Source organism: Ambystoma mexicanum, chromosome 1p, assembly GCF_040938575.1.
Source record: "Ambystoma mexicanum isolate Mex_15411 chromosome 1p, UKY_AmexF1_1, whole genome shotgun sequence".
NCBI lineage: Eukaryota > Metazoa > Chordata > Amphibia > Caudata > Ambystomatidae > Ambystoma > Ambystoma mexicanum.
Genome location: NC_090921.1, coordinates 1,037,730,372 through 1,037,752,234, shown reverse-complemented (window position 1 = coordinate 1,037,752,234; position 21,863 = coordinate 1,037,730,372). Strand labels below are relative to the sequence as shown.

Here is a 21,863-nt window from a genome sequence, read left to right as displayed (position 1 = left end):
TGTTTTGCCAGTTCATAGCAAGAGATGGGGATCCAAAATACCAGACTGGAAACCAAAGAAGATTGGTGTCGGATAGAAAAATAACGTGGCCACGACCTCAAAGCAAAAGGCATCTATTTTCAGTGATGAAATAGAATATAATTATAAATTGTCTGTTATTTTACTTTCCAAGTATTTTACTTTCCAAGTATTCAATAAAATTTGCATTTGGCAAAAGTCCTTCGAGCTGGATTTGAACCAGCGATGTAAGGATGCCTGTCTCACCACTACAGTCCTCCACTCTACCAACTGAGCTATCGAAGGCTTGGCTGATCGGTCTCTAGCAAGCTCAATACGAGCTTCCACTTCAACCGTCGACATGCAAACATCTCTTGCAATTCGTGCAAAATACTACAAATTTGGCTTGCGAGGTTCCCGAATTGAGTAAAAGCACATCAGTTCCCAATTAAAAAAATGACCCCCTCCGCAGTCTCCAGCATGTTACTGACCACCATACTAAGGGGGAAAAGTTGAAACGCGGCGCCTCACAGGCCATCTCCTCAGAGTATTCAGCCGTGTTGGGCCTTGACAATATTTTAATATCTTGGATGGTGTATAGTGTGCTCTCATTTCCCTTGAGAAATCAAGATTGTCAAGGGGATTCTGCTGTTTCGCCAGTTCATAGCAAGAGATGGGGATCCAAAACACCTCACAGGAAACCAATGAAGATTGGTGTTGGACAGAAACATAACGTGGCCAGAGCCTCAAAGCAAAAGGCATATATTTTCAGTGTTGAAATATAATATAATTATAAATTGTCTATTATTTTATTTTCCAAGTATTTTACTTTCCAAGTATTCAATAAAATTTGCATTTGGCAAAAGTCCTTTGAGCCGGATTTGAACCAGCGACCTAAGGATGCCTGTTTTACCACTACAGTCCTCCGCTCTACCAACTGAGCTATCAAAGGCTTGGCAAAATCATTTTCTAGCAAGCTCAATACGATCTTCCACTTCAACCGTCGACATGCAAACATCTCTTGCAATTCGTGCAAAATACTACAAATTTGGCTTGTGAGGTTCCCGAATTGAGTAAAAGCACATCAGTTCCCAATTAAAAAAATGACCCCCTCCGTAGTCTCCCACATGTTACTGACCACCATACTAAGGAGGAAAAGTTGAAAGGCGGCGCCTCACGGGCCATCTCCTCAGAGTATTCAGCAGTGTTGGGCCTTGACAATATTTTAATATCTTGGATGGTGTATAGTGTTCTCTCATTTCCATTGAAAAATCAAGATTGTCAAGGAGATTCTGCTGTTTTGCCATTTCATAGCAAGAGATGGGGATCCAAAACACCTCACAGGAAACCAACGAAGATGGGTGTCGGACAGAAAAATAACATGGGCACAGCCTCAAAGCAAAAGGCATCTATTTTCAGTGATGAAATACAATATAATTATAAATTGTCTGTTATTTTATTTTCCAAGTATTTTACTTTCCAAGTATTCAATAAAATTTGCATTTGGCAAAAGTCCTTGAATCCGGATTTGAACCAGCGACCTAAGGATGCCTGTTTTACCACTACAGTCCTCCGCTCTAGCAACTGAGCTATCAAAGGCTTGGCAAATCATTTTCTAGCAAGCTCAATACGATCTTCCACTTCAACCGTCGACATGCAAACATCTCTTGCAATTCGTGTAAAATACTACAAATTTGGCTTGTGAGGTTCCCGAATTGAGTAAAAGCACATCAGTTCCCAATTTAAAAAATGACCCCCTCTGCAGTCTCCCGCATGTTACTGACCACCATACTAAGGGGGAAAAGTTGAAAGGCGGCGCCTCACAGGCCATCTCCTCAGAGTATTCAGCCATGTTGGGCCTTGACAATATTTTAATATCTTGGATGGTGTATAGTGTTCTCTCATTTCCCTTGAGAAATCAAGATTGTCAAGGGGATTCTGCTGTTTTGCCAGTTCATAGCAAGAGATGGGGATCCAAAATACCAGACTGGAAACCAAAGAAGATTGGTGTCGGATAGAAAAATAACGTGGCCACAGCCTCAAAGCAAAAGGCATCTATTTTCAGTGATGAAATAGAATATAATTATAAATTGTCTGTTATTTTACTTTCCAAGTATTTTACTTTCCAAGTATTCAATAAAATTGCGATGTAAAGATGCCTGTTTCACCACTACTGTCCTCCACTCTACCAACTGAGCTATCGAAGGCTTGGCAGATCGGTCTCTAGCAAGCTCAATACGAGCTTCCACTTCAACCGTCGACATGCAAACATCTCTTGCAATTCGTGCAAAATACTACAAATTTGGCTTGTGAGGTTCCCGAATTGAGTAAAAGCACATCAGTTCCCAATTAAAAAAATGACCCCCTCGGCAGTCTCCAGCATGTTACTGACCACCATACTAAGGGGGAAAAGTTGAAACGCGGCGCCTCACAGGCCATCTCCTCAGAGTATTCAGCCGTGTTGGGCCTTGACAATATTTTAATATCTTGGATGGTGTATAGTGTGCTCTCATTTCCCTTGAGAAATCAAGATTGTCAAGGGGATTCTGCTGTTTTGTCAGTTCATAGCAAGAGATGGGATCCAAAACACCTCACAGGAAACCAACGAAGATGGGTGTCGGACAGAAAAATAACATGACCACAGCCTCAAAGCAAAAGGCATCTATTTTCAGTGATGAAATATAATATAATTATAAATTGTCTGTTATTTTATTTTCCAAGTATTTTACTTTCCAAGTATTCAATAAAATTTGCATTTGGCAAAAGTCCTTCGACCCAGTTTTGAAACAGCGACCTAAGGATGCCTGTTTTAACACTACAGTCCTCTGCTCTACCAACTGAGCTATCAAAGGTTTGGCAAATCATTTTCTAGCAAGCTCAATACGAGCTTCTACTTCAACCGTCGACATGCAAACATCTCTTGCAATTCGTGCAAAATACTACAAATTTGGCTTGTGAGGTTCCCGAATTGAGTAAAAGCACATCAGTTCCCAATTAAAAAAATGACCCCCTCCGCAGTCTCCCACATGTTACTGACCACCATACTAAGGGGGAAAAGTTGAAAGGCGGCGCCTCACAGGCCATCTCCTCAGAGTATTCAGCCATGTTGGGCCTTGACAATATTTTAATATTTTGGATGGTGTATAGTGTTCTCTCATTTCCCTTGAGAAATCAAGATTGTCAAGGGGATTCTGCTGTTTTGCCAGTTCATAGCAAGAGATGGGGATCCAAAATACCAGACTGGAAACCAAAGAAGATTGGTGTCGGATAGAAAAATAACGTGGCCACGACCTCAAAGCAAAAGGCATCTATTTTCAGTGATGAAATAGAATATAATTATAAATTGTCTGTTATTTTACTTTCCAAGTATTTTACTTTCCAAGTATTCAATAAAATTTGCATTTGGCAAAAGTCCTTCGAGCTGGATTTGAACCAGCGATGTAAGGATGCCTGTTTCACCACTACAGTCCTCCACTCTACCAACTGAGCTATCGAAGGCTTGGCAGATCGGTCTCTAGCAAGCTCAATACGAGCTTCCACTTCAACCGTCGACATGCAAACATCTCTTGCAATTCGTGCAAAATACTACAAATTTGGCTTGCGAGGTTCCCGAATTGAGTAAAAGCACATCAGTTCCCAATTAAAAAAATGACCCCCTCCGCAGTCTCCAGCATGTTACTGACCACCATACTAAGGGGGAAAAGTTGAAACGCGGCGCCTCACAGGCCATCTCCTCAGAGTATTCAGCCGTGTTGGGCCTTGACAATATTTTAATATCTTGGATGGTGTATAGTGTGCTCTCATTTCCCTTGAGAAATCAAGATTGTCAAGGGGATTCTGCTGTTTTGTCAGTTCATAGCAAGAGATGGGATCCAAAACACCTCACAGGAAACCAACGAAGATGGGTGTCGGACAGAAAAATAACATGACCACAGCCTCAAAGCAAAAGGCATCTATTTTCAGTGATGAAATATAATATAATTATAAATTGTCTGTTATTTTATTTTCCAAGTATTTTACTTTCCAAGTATTCAATAAAATTTGCATTTTGCAAAAGTCCTTCGAGCGGGATTTGAAACAGCGACCTAAGGATGCCTGTTTTAACACTACAGTCCTCTGCTCTACCAACTGAGCTATCGAAGGTTTGGCAAATCATTTTCTAGCAAGCTCAATACGAGCTTCCACTTCAACCGTCGACATGCAAACATCTCTTGCAATTCGTGCAAAATACTACAAATTTGGCTTGTGAGGTTCCCGAATTGAGTAAAAGCACATCAGTTCCCAATTAAAAAAATGACCCCCTCCGCAGTCTCCCACATGTTACTGACCACCATACTAAGGAGGAAAAGTTGAAAGGCGGCGCCTCACAGGCCATCTCCTCAGTGTATTCAGCAGTGTTGGGCCTTGACAATATTTTAATATCTTGGATGGTATATAGTGTTCTCTCATTTCCATTGAAAAATCAAGATTGTCAAGGAGATTCTGCTGTTTTGCCAGTTCATAGCAAGAGATGGGGATCCAAAACACCTCACAGGAAACCAACGAAGATGGGTGTCGGACAGAAAAATAACATGGCCACAGCCTCAAAGCAAAAGGCATCTATTTTCAGTGATGAAATATAATATAATTATAAATTGTCTGTTATTTTATTTTCCAAGTATTTTACTTTCCAAGTATTCAATAAAATTTGCATTTGGCAAAAGTCCTTCGAACTGGATTTGAACCAGCGACCTAAGGATGCCTGTTTCACCACTACAGTCCTCCGCTCTACCAACTGAGCTATCGAAGGCTTGGCAAATGATTCTCTAGCAATCTCAATACGATCTTCCACTTCAACCGTCGACATGCAAACATCTCTTGCAATTTGTGCAAAATAATACAAATTTGGCTTGTTTGGTTCCCGAATTGAGTAAAAGCACATCAGTTCCCAATTAAAAATATGACCCCCTCCGCAGTCTCCTGCATGTTACTGACCACCATACTAAGGGGGAAAAGTTGAAAGGCGGTGACTCACAGGCCATCTCCTCAGAGTATTCAGCCGTGTTGGGCCTTGACAATATTTTAATATCTTGGATGGTGTATTGTGTGCTCTCATTTCCCTTGAGAAATCAAGATTGTCAAGGGGATTCTGCTGTTTTGACAGTTCATAGCAAGAGATGGGATCCAAAACACCTCACAGGAAACCAACGAAGATGGGTGTCGGACAGAAAAATAACATGACCACAGCCTCAAAGCAAAAGGCATCTATTTTCAGTGATGAAATATAATATAATTATAAATTGTCTGTTATTTTATTTTCCAAGTATTTTACTTTCCAAGTATTCAATAAAATTTGCATTTGGCAAAAAAGTCCTTCGAGCCAGTTTTGAAACAGCGACCTAAGGATGCCTGTTTTAACACTACAGTCCTCTGCTCTACCAACTGAGCTATCGAAGGTATGGCAAACCATTTTCCAGCAAGCTCAATACGAGCTTCCACTTCAACCGTCGACATGCAAACATCTCTTGCAATTCGTGCAAAATACTACAAATTTAGCTTGTGAGGTTCCCGAATTGAGTAAAAGCACATCAGTTCCCAATTAAAAAAATGACCCCCTCCGCAGTCTCCCACATGTTACCGACCACCATACTAAGGAGGAAAAGTTGAAAGGCGGCGCCTCACAGGCCATCTCCTCAGAGTATTCAGCAGTGTTGGGCCTTGACAATATTTTAATATCTTGGATGGTGTATAGTGTTCTCTCATTTCCATTGAAAAATCAAGATTGTCAAGGAGATTCTGCTGTTTTGCCAGTTCATAGCAAGAGATGGGGATCCAAAACACCTCACAGGAAACCAACGAAGATGGGTGTCGGACAGAAAAAGAACATGGCCACAGCCTCAAAGCAAAAGGCATCTATTTTCAGTGATGAAATATAATATAATTATAAATTGTCTGTTATTTTATTTTCCAAGTATTTTACTTTCCAAGTATTCAATAAAATTTGCATTTGGCAAAAGTCCTTCGAACTGGATTTGAACCAGCGACCTAAGGATGCCTGTTTCACCACTACAGTCCTCAGCTGAGCTATCGAAGGCTTGGCAAATCATTCTCTAGCAAGCTCAATACGATCTTCCACTTCAACCGTCGACATGCAAACATCTCTTGCAATTCGTGCAAAATACTACAAATTTGGCTTGTTTGGTTCCCGAATTGAGTAAAAGCACATCAGTTCCCAATTAAAAAAATGACCCCCTCCGCAGTCTCCCGCATGTTACTGACCACCATACTAAGGAGGAAAAGTTGAAAGGCGGCGCCTCACAGGCCATCTCCTCAGAGTATTCAGCCGTGTTCGGCCTTGACAATATTTTAATATCTTGGATGGTGTATAGTGTTCTCTCATTTCCGTTGAGAAATCAAGATTGTCAAGGGGATTCTGCTGTTTTGCCAGTTCATAGCAAGAGATGGGGATCCAAAATACCACACAGGAAACCAATGAAGATTGGTGTCGGACAGAAAAATAACGTGGCCACAGCCTCAAAGCAAAAGGCATCTATTTTCAGTGATGAAATAGAATATAATTATAAATTGTCTGTTATTTTACTTTCCAAGTATTTTACTTTCCAAGTATTCAATAAAATTTGCATTTGGCGAAAGTCCTTCGAGCTGGATTTGAACCAGCGATGTAAGGATGCCTGTTTCACCACTACAGTCCTCCACTCTACCAACTGAGCTATCGAAGGCTTGGCAGATCGATCTCTAGCAAGCTCAATACGAGCTTCCACTTCAACCGTCGAAATGCAAACATCTCTTGCAATTCGTGCAAAATACTACAAATTTGGCTTGTGAGGTTCCCGAATTGAGTAAAAGCACATCAGTTCCCAAATAAAAAAATGACCCCCTCCGCAGTCTCCCGCATGTTACTGACCACCATACTAAGGAGGAAAAGTTGAAAGGCGGCACCTCACAGGCATTCTCCTCAGAGTATTCAGCAGCGTTGGGCCTTGACAATATTTTAATATCTTGGATGGTGTATAGTGTTCTCTCATTTCCCTTGAGAAATCAAGATTGTCAAGGAGATTCTGCTGTTTTGCCAGTTCATAGCAAGAGATGGGGATCCAAAACACCTCACAGGAAACCAATGAAGATTGGTGTTGGACAGAAACATAACGTGGCCAGAGCCTCAAAGCAAAAGGCATCTATTTTCAGTGATGAAATATAATATAATTATAAATTGTCTGTTATTTTATTTTCCAAGTATTTTACTTTCCAAGTATTCAATAAAATTTGCATTTGGCAAAAGTCCTTTGAGCCGGATTTGAACCAGCGACCTAAGGATGCCTGTTTTACCACTACAGTCCTCCGCTCTACCAACTGAGCTATCAAAGGCTTGGCAAAATCATTTTCTAGCAAGCTCAATACGATCTTCCACTTCAACCGTCGACATGCAAACATCTCTTGCAATTCGTGCAAAATACTACAAATTTGGCTTGTGAGGTTCCCGAATTGAGTAAAAGCACATCAGTTCCCAATTAAAAAAATGACCCCCTCCGTAGTCTCCCACATGTTACTGACCACCATACTAAGGAGGAAAAGTTGAAAGGCGGCGCCTCACGGGCCATCTCCTCAGAGTATTCAGCAGTGTTGGGCCTTGACAATATTTTAATATCTTGGATGGTGTATAGTGTTCTCTCATTTCCATTGAAAAATCAAGATTGTCAAGGAGATTCTGCTGTTTTGCCATTTCATAGCAAGAGATGGGGATCCAAAACACCTCACAGGAAACCAACGAAGATGGGTGTCGGACAGAAAAATAACATGGGCACAGCCTCAAAGCAAAAGGCATCTATTTTCAGTGATGAAATACAATATAATTATAAATTGTCTGTTATTTTATTTTCCAAGTATTTTACTTTCCAAGTATTCAATAAAATTTGCATTTGGCAAAAGTCCTTGAAGCCGGATTTGAACCAGCGACCTAAGGATGCCTGTTTTACCACTACAGTCCTCCGCTCTAGCAACTGAGCTATCAAAGGCTTGGCAAATCATTCTCTAGCAAGCTCAATACGATCTTCCACTTCAACCGTCGACATGCAAACATCTCTTGCAATTCGTGTAAAATACTACAAATTTGGCTTGTGAGGTTCCCGAATTGAGTAAAAGCACATCAGTTCCCAATTTAAAAAATGACCCCCTCTGCAGTCTCCCGCATGTTACTGACCACCATACTAAGGGGGAAAAGTTGAAAGGCGGCGCCTCACAGGCCATCTCCTCAGAGTATTCAGCCATGTTGGGCCTTGACAATATTTTAATATCTTGGATGGTGTATAGTGTTCTCTCATTTCCCTTGAGAAATCAAGATTGTCAAGGGGATTCTGCTGTTTTGCCAGTTCATAGCAAGAGATGGGGATCCAAAATACCAGACTGGAAACCAAAGAAGATTGGTGTCGGATAGAAAAATAACGTGGCCACAGCCTCAAAGCAAAAGGCATCTATTTTCAGTGATGAAATAGAATATAATTATAAATTGTCTGTTATTTTACTTTCCAAGTATTTTACTTTCCAAGTATTCAATAAAATTGCGATGTAAAGATGCCTGTTTCACCACTACAGTCCTCCACTCTACCAACTGAGCTATCGAAGGCTTGGCAGATCGGTCTCTAGCAAGCTCAATACGAGCTTCCACTTCAACCGTCGACATGCAAACATCTCTTGCAATTCGTGCAAAATACTACAAATTTGGCTTGTGAGGTTCCCGAATTGAGTAAAAGCACATCAGTTCCCAATTAAAAAAATGACCCCCTCCGCAGTCTCCAGCATGTTACTGACCACCATACTAAGGGGGAAAAGTTGAAACGCGGCGCCTCACAGGCCATCTCCTCAGAGTATTCAGCCGTGTTGGGCCTTGACAATATTTTAATATCTTGGATGGTGTATAGTGTGCTCTCATTTCCCTTGAGAAATCAAGATTGTCAAGGGGATTCTGCTGTTTTGTCAGTTCATAGCAAGAGATGGGATCCAAAACACCTCACAGGAAACCAACGAAGATGGGTGTCGGACAGAAAAATAACATGACCACAGCCTCAAAGCAAAAGGCATCTATTTTCAGTGATGAAATATAATATAATTATAAATTGTCTGTTATTTTATTTTCCAAGTATTTTACTTTCCAAGTATTCAATAAAATTTGCATTTTGCAAAAGTCCTTCGAGCGGGATTTGAAACAGCGACCTAAGGATGCCTGTTTTAACACTACAGTCCTCTGCTCTACCAACTGAGCTATCGAAGGTTTGGCAAATCATTTTCTAGCAAGCTCAATACGAGCTTCCACTTCAACCGTCGACATGCAAACATCTCTTGCAATTCGTGCAAAATACTACAAATTTGGCTTGTGAGGTTCCCGAATTGAGTAAAAGCACATCAGTTCCCAATTAAAAAAATGACCCCCTCCGCAGTCTCCCACATGTTACTGACCACCATACTAAGGAGGAAAAGTTGAAAGGCGGCGCCTCACAGGCCATCTCCTCAGTGTATTCAGCAGTGTTGGGCCTTGACAATATTTTAATATCTTGGATGGTATATAGTGTTCTCTCATTTCCATTGAAAAATCAAGATTGTCAAGGAGATTCTGCTGTTTTGCCAGTTCATAGCAAGAGATGGGGATCCAAAACACCTCACAGGAAACCAACGAAGATGGGTGTCGGACAGAAAAATAACATGGGCACAGCCTCAAAGCAAAAGGCATCTATTTTCAGTGATGAAATACAATATAATTATAAATTGTCTGTTATTTTATTTTCCAAGTATTTTACTTTCCAAGTATTCAATAAAATTTGCATTTGGCAAAAGTCCTTCGAGCCGGATTTGAACCAGCGACCTAAGGATGCCTGTTTTACCACTACAGTCCTCCGCTCTAGCAACTGAGCTATCAAAGGCTTGGCAAATCATTCTCTAGCAAGCTCAATACGATCTTCCACTTCAACCGTCGACATGCAAACATCTCTTGCAATTCGTGTAAAATAGTACAAATTTGGCTTGTGAGGTTCCCGAATTGAGTAAAAGCACATCAGTTCCCAATTAAAAAAATGACCCCCTCGGCAGTCTCCAGCATGTTACTGACCACCATACTAAGGGGGAAAAGTTGAAAGGCGGCGCCTCACAGGCCATCTCCTCAGAGTATTCAGCCGTGTTGGGCCTTGACAATATTTTAATATCTTGGATGGTGTATAGTGTGCTCTCATTTCCCCTGAGAAATCAAGATTGTCAAGGGGATTCTGCTGTTTTGTCAGTTCATAGCAAGAGATGGGATCCAAAACACCTCACAGGAAACCAACGAAGATGGGTGTCGGACAGAAAAATAACATGACCACAGCCTCAAAGCAAAAGGCATCTATTTTCAGTGATGAAATATAATATAATTATAAATTGTCTGTTATTTTATTTTCCAAGTATTTTACTTTCCAAGTATTCAATAAAATTTGCATTTGGCAAAAGTCCTTCGAGCGGGATTTGAAACAGCGACCTAAGGATGCCTGTTTTAACACTACAGTCCTCTGCTCTACCAACTGAGCTATCGAAGGTTTGGCAAATCATTTTCTAGCAAGCTCAATACGAGCTTCCACTTCAACCGTCGACATGCAAACATCTCTTGCAATTCGTGCAAAATACTACAAATTTGGCTTGTGAGGTTCCCGAATTGAGTAAAAGCACATCAGTTCCCAATTAAAAAAATGACCCCCTCCGCAGTCTCCCACATGTTACTGACCACCATACTAAGGGGGAAAAGTTGAAAGGCGGCGCCTCACAGGCCATCTCCTCAGAGTATTCAGCCATGTTGGGCCTTGACAATATTTTAATATCTTGGATGGTGTATAGTGTTCTCTCATTTCCCTTGAGAAATCAAGATTGTCAAGGGGATTCTGCTGTTTTGCTAGTTCATAGCAAGAGATGGGGATCCAAAATACCAGACTGGAAACCAAAGAAGATTGGTGTCGGATAGAAAAATAACGTGGCCACAGCCTCAAAGCAAAAGGCATCTATTTTCAGTGATGAAATAGAATATAATTATAAATTGTCTGTTATTTTACTTTCCAAGTATTTTACTTTCCAAGTATTCAATAAAATTTACATTTGGCAAAAGTCCTTCGAGCTGGATTTGAACCAGCGATGTAAAGATGCCTGTTTCACCACTACAGTCCTCCACTCTACCAACTGAGCTATCGAAGGCTTGGCAGATCGGTCTCTAGCTAGCTCAATACGAGCTTCCACTTCAACCGTCGACATGCAAACATCTCTTGCAATTTGTGCAAAATACTACAAATTTGGCTTGTGAGGTTCCCGAATTGAGTAAAAGCACATCAGTTCCCAATTAAAAAAATGACCCCCTCTGCAGTCTCCAGCATGTTACTGACCACCATACTAAGGGGGAAAAGTTGAAACGCGGCGCCTCACAGGCCATCTCCTCAGAGTATTCAGCCGTGTTGGGCCTTGACAATATTTTAATATCTTGGATGGTGTATAGTGTGCTCTCATTTCCCTTGAGAAATCAAGATTGTCAAGGGGATTCTGCTGTTTTGTCAGTTCATAGCAAGAGATGGGATCCAAAACACCTCACAGGAAACCAACGAAGATGGGTGTCGGACAGAAAAATAACATGACCACAGCCTCAAAGCAAAAGGCATCTATTTTCAGTGATGAAATATAATATAATTATAAATTGTCTGTTATTTTATTTTCCAAGTATTTTACTTTCCAAGTATTCAATAAAATTTGCATTTTGCAAAAGTCTTTCGAGCGGGATTTGATGCCTGTTTTAACACTACAGTCCTCTGCTCTACCAACTGAGCTATCGAAGGTTTGGCAAATCATTTTCTAGCAAGCTCAATACGAGCTTCCACTTCAACCGTCGACATGCAAACATCTCTTGCAATTCGTGCAAAATACTACAAATTTGGCTTGTGAGGTTCCCGAATTGAGTAAAAGCACATCAGTTCCCAATTAAAAAAATGACCCCCTCCGCAGTCTCCCACATGTTACTGACCACCATACTAAGGAGGAAAAGTTGAAAGGCGGCACCTCACAGGCCATCTCCTCAGTGTATTCAGCAGTGTTGGGCCTTGACAATATTTTAATATCTTGGATGGTATATAGTGTTCTCTCATTTCCATTGAAAAATCAAGATTGTCAAGGAGATTCTGCTGTTTTGCCAGTTCATAGCAAGAGATGGGGATCCAAAACACCTCACAGGAAACCAACGAAGATGGGTGTCGGACAGAAAAATAACATGGCCACAGCCTCAAAGCAAAAGGCATCTATTTTCAGTGATGAAATATAATATAATTATAAATTGTCTGTTATTTTATTTTCCAAGTATTTTACTTTCCAAGTATTCAATAAAATTTGCATTTGGCAAAAGTCCTTCGAACTGGATTTGAACCAGCGACCTAAGGATGCCTGTTTCACCACTACAGTCCTCCGCTCTACCAACTGAGCTATCGAAGGCTTGGCAAATGATTCTCTAGCAAGCTCAATACGATCTTCCACTTCAACCGTCGACATGCAAACATCTCTTGCAATTTGTGCAAAATAATACAAATTTGGCTTGTTTGGTTCCCGAATTGAGTAAAAGCACATCAGTTCCCAATTAAAAATATGACCCCCTCCGCAGTCTCCTGCATGTTACTGACCACCATACTAAGGGGGAAAAGTTGAAAGGCGGTAACTCACAGGCCATCTCCTCAGAGTATTCAGCCGTGTTGGGCCTTGACAATATTTTAATATCTTGGATGGTGTATTGTGTGCTCTCATTTCCCTTGAGAAATCAAGATTGTCAAGGGGATTCTGCTGTTTTGACAGTTCATAGCAAGAGATGGGATCCAAAACACCTCACAGGAAACCAACGAAGATGGGTGTCGGACAGAAAAATAACATGACCACAGCCTCAAAGCAAAAGGCATCTATTTTCAGTGATGAAATATAATATAATTATAAATTGTCTGTTATTTTATTTTCCAAGTATTTTACTTTCCAAGTATTCAATAAAATTTGCATTTGGCAAAAAAGTCCTTCGAGCCAGTTTTGAAACAGCGACCTAAGGATGCCTGTTTTAACACTACAGTCCTCTGCTCTACCAACTGAGCTATCGAAGGTATGGCAAACCATTTTCCAGCAAGCTCAATACGAGCTTCCACTTCAACCGTCGACATGCAAACATCTCTTGCAATTCGTGCAAAACACTACAAATTTAGCTTGTGAGGTTCCCGAATTGAGTAAAAGCACATCAGTTCCCAATTAAAAAAATGACCCCCTCCGCAGTCTCCCACATGTTACCGACCACCATACTAAGGAGGAAAAGTTGAAAGGCGGCGCCTCACAGGCCATCTCCTCAGAGTATTCAGCAGTGTTGGGCCTTGACAATATTTTAATATCTTGGATGGTGTATAGTGTTCTCTCATTTCCATTGAAAAATCAAGATTGTCAAGGAGATTCTGCTGTTTTGCCAGTTCATAGCAAGAGATGGGGATCCAAAACACCTCACAGGAAACCAACGAAGATGGGTGTCGGACAGAAAAAGAACATGGCCACAGCCTCAAAGCAAAAGGCATCTATTTTCAGTGATGAAATATAATATAATTATAAATTGTCTGTTATTTTATTTTCCAAGTATTTTACTTTCCAAGTATTCAATAAAATTTGAATTTGGCAAAAGTCCTTCGAACTGGATTTGAACCAGCGACCTAAGGATGCCTGTTTCACCACTACAGTCCTCCGCTCTACCAGCTGAGCTATCGAAGGCTCGGCAAATCATTCTCTAGCAAGCTCAATACGATCTTCCACTTCAACCGTCGACATGCAAACATCTCTTGCAATTCGTGCAAAATACTACAAATTTGGCTTGTTTGGTTCCCGAATTGAGTAAAAGCACATCAGTTCCCAATTAAAAAAATGACCCCCTCCGCAGTCTCCCGCATGTTACTGACCACCATACTAAGGAGGAAAAGTTGAAAGGCGGCGCCTCACAGGCCATCTCCTCAGAGTATTCAGCCGTGTTCGGCCTTGACAATATTTTAATATCTTGGATGGTGTATAGTGTTCTCTCATTTCCGTTGAGAAATCAAGATTGTCAAGGGGATTCTGCTGTTTTGCCAGTTCATAGCAAGAGATGGGGATCCAAAATACCACACAGGAAACCAATGAAGATTGGTGTCGGACAGAAAAATAACGTGGCCACAGCCTCAAAGCAAAAGGCATCTATTTTCAGTGATGAAATAGAATATAATTATAAATTGTCTGTTATTTTACTTTCCAAGTATTTTACTTTCCAAGTATTCAATAAAATTTACATTTGGCAAAAGTCCTTCGAGCTGGATTTGAACCAGCGATGTAAAGATGCCTGTTTCACCACTACAGTCCTCCACTCTACCAACTGAGCTATCGAAGGCTTGGCAGATCGGTCTCTAGCTAGCTCAATACGAGCTTCCACTTCAACCGTCGACATGCAAACATCTCTTGCAATTCGTGCAAAATACTACAAATTTGGCTTGTGAGGTTCCCGAATTGAGTAAAAGCACATCAGTTCCCAATTAAAAAAATGACCCCCTCCGCAGTCTCCAGCATGTTACTGACCACCATACTAAGGGGGAAAAGTTGAAACGCGGCGCCTCACAGGCCATCTCCTCAGAGTATTCAGCCGTGTTGGGCCTTGACAATATTTTAATATCTTGGATGGTGTATAGTGTGCTCTCATTTCCCTTGAGAAATCAAGATTGTCAAGGGGATTCTGCTGTTTTGTCAGTTCATAGCAAGAGATGGGATCCAAAACACCTCACAGGAAACCAACGAAGATGGGTGTCGGACAGAAAAATAACATGACCACAGCCTCAAAGCAAAAGGCATCTATTTTCAGTGATGAAATATAATATAATTATAAATTGTCTGTTATTTTATTTTCCAAGTATTTTACTTTCCAAGTATTCAATAAAATTTGCATTTTGCAAAAGTCGTTCGAGCGGGATTTGATGCCTCTTTTAACACTACAGTCCTCTGCTCTACCAACTGAGCTATCGAAGGTTTGGCAAATCATTTTCTAGCAAGCTCAATACGAGCTTCCACTTCAACCGTCGACATGCAAACATCTCTTGCAATTCGTGCAAAATACTACAAATTTGGCTTGTGAGGTTCCCGAATTGAGTAAAAGCACATCAGTTCCCAATTAAAAAAATGACCCCCTCCGCAGTCTCCCACATGTTACTGACCACCATACTAAGGAGGAAAAGTTGAAAGGCGGCACCTCACAGGCCATCTCCTCAGTGTATTCAGCAGTGTTGGGCCTTGACAATATTTTAATATCTTGGATGGTATATAGTGTTCTCTCATTTCCATTGAAAAATCAAGATTGTCAAGGAGATTCTGCTGTTTTGCCAGTTCATAGCAAGAGATGGGGATCCAAAACACCTCACAGGAAACCAACGAAGATGGGTGTCGGACAGAAAAATAACATGGCCACAGCCTCAAAGCAAAAGGCATCTATTTTCAGTGATGAAATATAATATAATTATAAATTGTCTGTTATTTTATTTTCCAAGTATTTTACTTTCCAAGTATTCAATAAAATTTGCATTTGGCAAAAGTCCTTCGAACTGGATTTGAACCAGCGACCTAAGGATGCCTGTTTCACCACTACAGTCCTCCGCTCTACCAACTGAGCTATCGAAGGCTTGGCAAATGATTCTCTAGCAAGCTCAATACGATCTTCCACTTCAACCGTCGACATGCAAACATCTCTTGCAATTTGTGCAAAATAATACAAATTTGGCTTGTTTGGTTCCCGAATTGAGTAAAAGCACATCAGTTCCCAATTAAAAATATGACCCCCTCCGCAGTCTCCTGCATGTTACTGACCACCATACTAAGGGGGAAAAGTTGAAAGGCGGTGACTCACAGGCCATCTCCTCAGAGTATTCAGCCGTGTTGGGCCTTGACAATATTTTAATATCTTGGATGGTGTATTGTGTGCTCTCATTTCCCTTGAGAAATCAAGATTGTCAAGGGGATTCTGCTGTTTTGACAGTTCATAGCAAGAGATGGGATCCAAAACACCTCACAGGAAACCAACGAAGATGGGTGTCGGACAGAAAAATAACATGACCACAGCCTCAAAGCAAAAGGCATCTATTTTCAGTGATGAAATATAATATAATTATAAATTGTCTGTTATTTTATTTTCCAAGTATTTTACTTTCCAAGTATTCAATAAAATTTGCATTTGGCAAAAAAGTCCTTCGAGCCAGTTTTGAAACAGCGACCTAAGGATGCCTGTTTTAACACTACAGTCCTCTGCTCTACCAACTGAGCTATCGAAGGTATGGCAAACCATTTTCCAGCAAGCTCAATACGAGCTTCCACTTCAACCGTCGACATGCAAACATCTCTTGCAATTCGTGCAAAATACTACAAATTTAGCTTGTGAGGTTCCCGAATTGAGTAAAAGCACATCAGTTCCCAATTAAAAAAATGACCCCCTCCGCAGTCTCCCACATGTTACCGACCACCATACTAAGGAGGAAAAGTTGAAAGGCGGCGCCTCACAGGCCATCTCCTCAGAGTATTCAGCAGTGTTGGGCCTTGACAATATTTTAATATCTTGGATGGTGTATAGTGTTCTCTCATTTCCATTGAAAAATCAAGATTGTCAAGGAGATTCTGCTGTTTTGCCAGTTCATAGCAAGAGATGGGGATCCAAAACACCTCACAGGAAACCAACGAAGATGGGTGTCGGACAGAAAAAGAACATGGCCACAGCCTCAAAGCAAAAGGCATCTATTTTCAGTGATGAAATATAATATAATTATAAATTGTCTGTTATTTTATTTTCCAAGTATTTCACTTTCCAAGTATTCAATAAAATTTGCATTTGGCAAAAGTCCTTCGAACTGGATTTGAACCAGCGACCTAAGGATGCCTGTTTCACCACTACAGTCCTCCGCTCTACCAGCTGAGCTATCGAAGGCTCGGCAAATCATTCTCTAGCAAGCTCAATACGATCTTCCACTTCAACCGTCGACATGCAAACATCTCTTGCAATTCGTGCAAAATACTACAAATTTGGCTTGTTTGGTTCCCGAATTGAGTAAAAGCACATCAGTTCCCAATTAAAAAAATGACCCCCTCCGCAGTCTCCCGCATGTTACTGACCACCATACTAAGGAGGAAAAGTTGAAAGGCGGCGCCTCACAGGCCATCTCCTCAGAGTATTCAGCCGTGTTCGGCCTTGACAATATTTTAATATCTTGGATGGTGTATAGTGTTCTCTCATTTCCGTTGAGAAATCAAGATTGTCAAGGGGATTCTGCTGTTTTGCCAGTTCATAGCAAGAGATGGGGATCCAAAATACCACACAGGAAACCAATGAAGATTGGTGTCGGACAGAAAAATAACGTGGCCACAGCCTCAAAGCAAAAGGCATCTATTTTCAGTGATGAAATAGAATATAATTATAAATTGTCTGTTATTTTACTTTCCAAGTATTTAACTTTCCAAGTATTCAATAAAATTTGCATTTGGCGAAAGTCCTGTAAGGATGCCTGTTTCACCACTACAGTCCTCCACTCTACCAACTGAGCTATCGAAGGCTTGGCAGATCGGTCTCTAGCAAGCTCAATATGAGCTTCCACTTCAACCGTCGAAATGCAAACATCTCTTGCAATTTGTGCAAAATACTACAAATTTGGCTTGTGAGGTTCCCGAATTGAGTAAAAGCACATCAGTTCCCAAATAAAAAAATGACCCCCTCCGCAGTCTCCCGCATGTTACTGACCACCATACTAAGGAGGAAAAGTTGAAAGGCGGCACCTCACAGGCCATCTCCTCAGAGTATTCAGCAGCGTTGGGCCTTGACAATATTTTAATATCTTGGATGGTGTATAGTGTGCTCTCATTTCCCTTGAGAAATCAAGATTGTCAAGGGGATTCTGCTGTTTTGTCAGTTCATAGCAAGAGATGGGATCCAAAACACCTCACAGGAAACCAACGAAGATGGGTGTCGGACAGAAAAATAACATGACCACAGCCTCAAAGCAAAAGGCATCTATTTTCAGTGATGAAATATAATATAATTATAAATTGTCTGTTATTTTATTTTCCAAGTATTTTACTTTCCAAGTATTCAATAAAATTTGCATTTTGCAAAAGTCTTTCGAGCGGGATTTGATGCCTGTTTTAACACTACAGTCCTCTGCTCTACCAACTGAGCTATCGAAGGTTTGGCAAATCATTTTCTAGCAAGCTCAATACGAGCTTCCACTTCAACCGTCGACATGCAAACATCTCTTGCAATTCGTGCAAAATACTACAAATTTGGCTTGTGAGGTTCCCGAATTGAGTAAAAGCACATCAGTTCCCAATTAAAAAAATGACCCCCTCCGCAGTCTCCCACATGTTACTGACCACCATACTAAGGAGGAAAAGTTGAAAGGCGGCACCTCACAGGCCATCTCCTCAGTGTATTCAGCAGTGTTGGGCCTTGACAATATTTTAATATCTTGGATGGTATATAGTGTTCTCTCATTTCCATTGAAAAATCAAGATTGTCAAGGAGATTCTGCTGTTTTGCCAGTTCATAGCAAGAGATGGGGATCCAAAACACCTCACAGGAAACCAACGAAGATGGGTGTCGGACAGAAAAATAACATGGCCACAGCCTCAAAGCAAAAGGCATCTATTTTCAGTGATGAAATATAATATAATTATAAATTGTCTGTTATTTTATTTTCCAAGTATTTTACTTTCCAAGTATTCAATAAAATTTGCATTTGGCAAAAGTCCTTCGAACTGGATTTGAACCAGCGACCTAAGGATGCCTGTTTCACCACTACAGTCCTCCGCTCTACCAACTGAGCTATCGAAGGCTTGGCAAATGATTCTCTAGCAAGCTCAATACGATCTTCCACTTCAACCGTCGACATGCAAACATCTCTTGCAATTTGTGCAAAATAATACAAATTTGGCTTGTTTGGTTCCCGAATTGAGTAAAAGCACATCAGTTCCCAATTAAAAATATGACCCCCTCCGCAGTCTCCTGCATGTTACTGACCACCATACTAAGGGGGAAAAGTTGAAAGGCGGTAACTCACAGGCCATCTCCTCAGAGTATTCAGCCGTGTTGGGCCTTGACAATATTTTAATATCTTGGATGGTGTATTGTGTGCTCTCATTTCCCTTGAGAAATCAAGATTGTCAAGGGGATTCTGCTGTTTTGACAGTTCATAGCAAGAGATGGGATCCAAAACACCTCACAGGAAACCAACGAAGATGGGTGTCGGACAGAAAAATAACATGACCACAGCCTCAAAGCAAAAGGCATCTATTTTCAGTGATGAAATATAATATAATTATAAATTGTCTGTTATTTTATTTTCCAAGTATTTTACTTTCCAAGTATTCAATAAAATTTGCATTTGGCAAAAAAGTCCTTCGAGCCAGTTTTGAAACAGCGACCTAAGGATGCCTGTTTTAACACTACAGTCCTCTGCTCTACCAACTGAGCTATCGAAGGTATGGCAAACCATTTTCCAGCAAGCTCAATACGAGCTTCCACTTCAACCGTCGACATGCAAACATCTCTTGCAATTCGTGCAAAATACTACAAATTTAGCTTGTGAGGTTCCCGAATTGAGTAAAAGCACATCAGTTCCCAATTAAAAAAATGACCCCCTCCGCAGTCTCCCACATGTTACCGACCACCATACTAAGGAGGAAAAGTTGAAAGGCGGCGCCTCACAGGCCATCTCCTCAGAGTATTCAGCAGTGTTGGGCCTTGACAATATTTTAATATCTTGGATGGTGTATAGTGTTCTCTCATTTCCATTGAAAAATCAAGATTGTCAAGGAGATTCTGCTGTTTTGCCAGTTCATAGCAAGAGATGGGGATCCAAAACACCTCACAGGAAACCAACGAAGATGGGTGTCGGACAGAAAAAGAACATGGCCACAGCCTCAAAGCAAAAGGCATCTATTTTCAGTGATGAAATATAATATAATTATAAATTGTCTGTTATTTTATTTTCCAAGTATTTTACTTTCCAAGTATTCAATAAAATTTGAATTTGGCAAAAGTCCTTCGAACTGGATTTGAACCAGCGACCTAAGGATGCCTGTTTCACCACTACAGTCCTCCGCTCTACCAGCTGAGCTATCGAAGGCTCGGCAAATCATTCTCTAGCAAGCTCAATACGATCTTCCACTTCAACCGTCGACATGCAAACATCTCTTGCAATTCGTGCAAAATACTACAAATTTGGCTTGTTTGGTTCCCGAATTGAGTAAAAGCACATCAGTTCCCAATTAAAAAAATGACCCCCTCCGCAGTCTCCCGCATGTTACTGACCACCATACTAAGGAGGAAAAGTTGAAAGGCGGCGCCTCACAGGCCATCTCCTCAGAGTATTCAGCCGTGTTCGGCCTTGACAATATTTTAATATCTTGGATGGTGTATAGTGTTCTCTCATTTCCGTTGAGAAATCAAGATTGTCAAGGGGATTCTGCTGTTTTGCCAGTTCATAGCAAGAGATGGGGATCCAAAATACCACACAGGAAACCAATGAAGATTGGTGTCGGACAGAAAAATAACGTGGCCACAGCCTCAAAGCAAAAGGCATCTATTTTCAGTGATGAAATAGAATATAATTATAAATTGTCTGTTATTTTACTTTCCAAGTATTTTACTTTCCAAGTATTCAATAAAATTTACATTTGGCAAAAGTCCTTCGAGCTGGATTTGAACCAGCGATGTAAAGATGCCTGTTTCACCACTACAGTCCTCCACTCTACCAACTGAGCTATCGAAGGCTTGGCAGATCGGTCTCTAGCTAGCTCAATACGAGCTTCCACTTCAACCGTCGACATGCAAACATCTCTTGCAATTCGTGCAAAATACTACAAATTTGGCTTGTGAGGTTCCCGAATTGAGTAAAAGCACATCAGTTCCCAATTAAAAAAATGACCCCCTCCGCAGTCTCCAGCATGTTACTGACCACCATACTAAGGGGGAAAAGTTGAAACGCGGCGCCTCACAGGCCATCTCCTCAGAGTATTCAGCCGTGTTGGGCCTTGACAATATTTTAATATCTTGGATGGTGTATAGTGTGCTCTCATTTCCCTTGAGAAATCAAGATTGTCAAGGGGATTCTGCTGTTTTGTCAGTTCATAGCAAGAGATGGGATCCAAAACACCTCACAGGAAACCAACGAAGATGGGTGTCGGACAGAAAAATAACATGACCACAGCCTCAAAGCAAAAGGCATCTATTTTCAGTGATGAAATATAATATAATTATAAATTGTCTGTTATTTTATTTTCCAAGTATTTTACTTTCCAAGTATTCAATAAAATTTGCATTTTGCAAAAGTCGTTCGAGCGGGATTTGATGCCTGTTTTAACACTACAGTCCTCTGCTCTACCAACTGAGCTATCGAAGGTTTGGCAAATCATTTTCTAGCAAGCTCAATACGAGCTTCCACTTCAACCGTCGACATGCAAACATCTCTTGCAATTCGTGCAAAATACTACAAATTTGGCTTGTGAGGTTCCCGAATTGAGTAAAAGCACATCAGTTCCCAATTAAAAAAATGACCCCCTCCGCAGTCTCCCACATGTTACTGACCACCATACTAAGGAGGAAAAGTTGAAAGGCGGCACCTCACAGGCCATCTCCTCAGTGTATTCAGCAGTGTTGGGCCTTGACAATATTTTAATATCTTGGATGGTATATAGTGTTCTCTCATTTCCATTGAAAAATCAAGATTGTCAAGGAGATTCTGCTGTTTTGCCAGTTCATAGCAAGAGATGGGGATCCAAAACACCTCACAGGAAACCAACGAAGATGGGTGTCGGAC

The 21,863-nt window shown here is 40.9% G+C and overlaps 2 non-coding genes across 2 annotated transcripts; both read right to left on the bottom strand.

Annotated features, from left to right (window-relative positions):
- Nucleotides 1-863: 863 nt before the first annotated feature.
- On the bottom strand, nucleotides 864-949 carry TRNAY-GUA (transfer RNA tyrosine (anticodon GUA)). Its single transcript is given in 2 exon segments — nucleotides 864-899; nucleotides 913-949. It is a non-coding gene; the product is annotated as a tRNA-Tyr (tRNA).
- A 6,327-nt stretch (nucleotides 950-7,276) lies between these two features.
- Nucleotides 7,277-7,362, bottom strand: TRNAY-GUA (transfer RNA tyrosine (anticodon GUA)). The gene is given in 2 exon segments: nucleotides 7,277-7,312; nucleotides 7,326-7,362. It is a non-coding gene; the product is annotated as a tRNA-Tyr (tRNA).
- Between the last annotated feature and the right edge of the window lie 14,501 nt (nucleotides 7,363-21,863).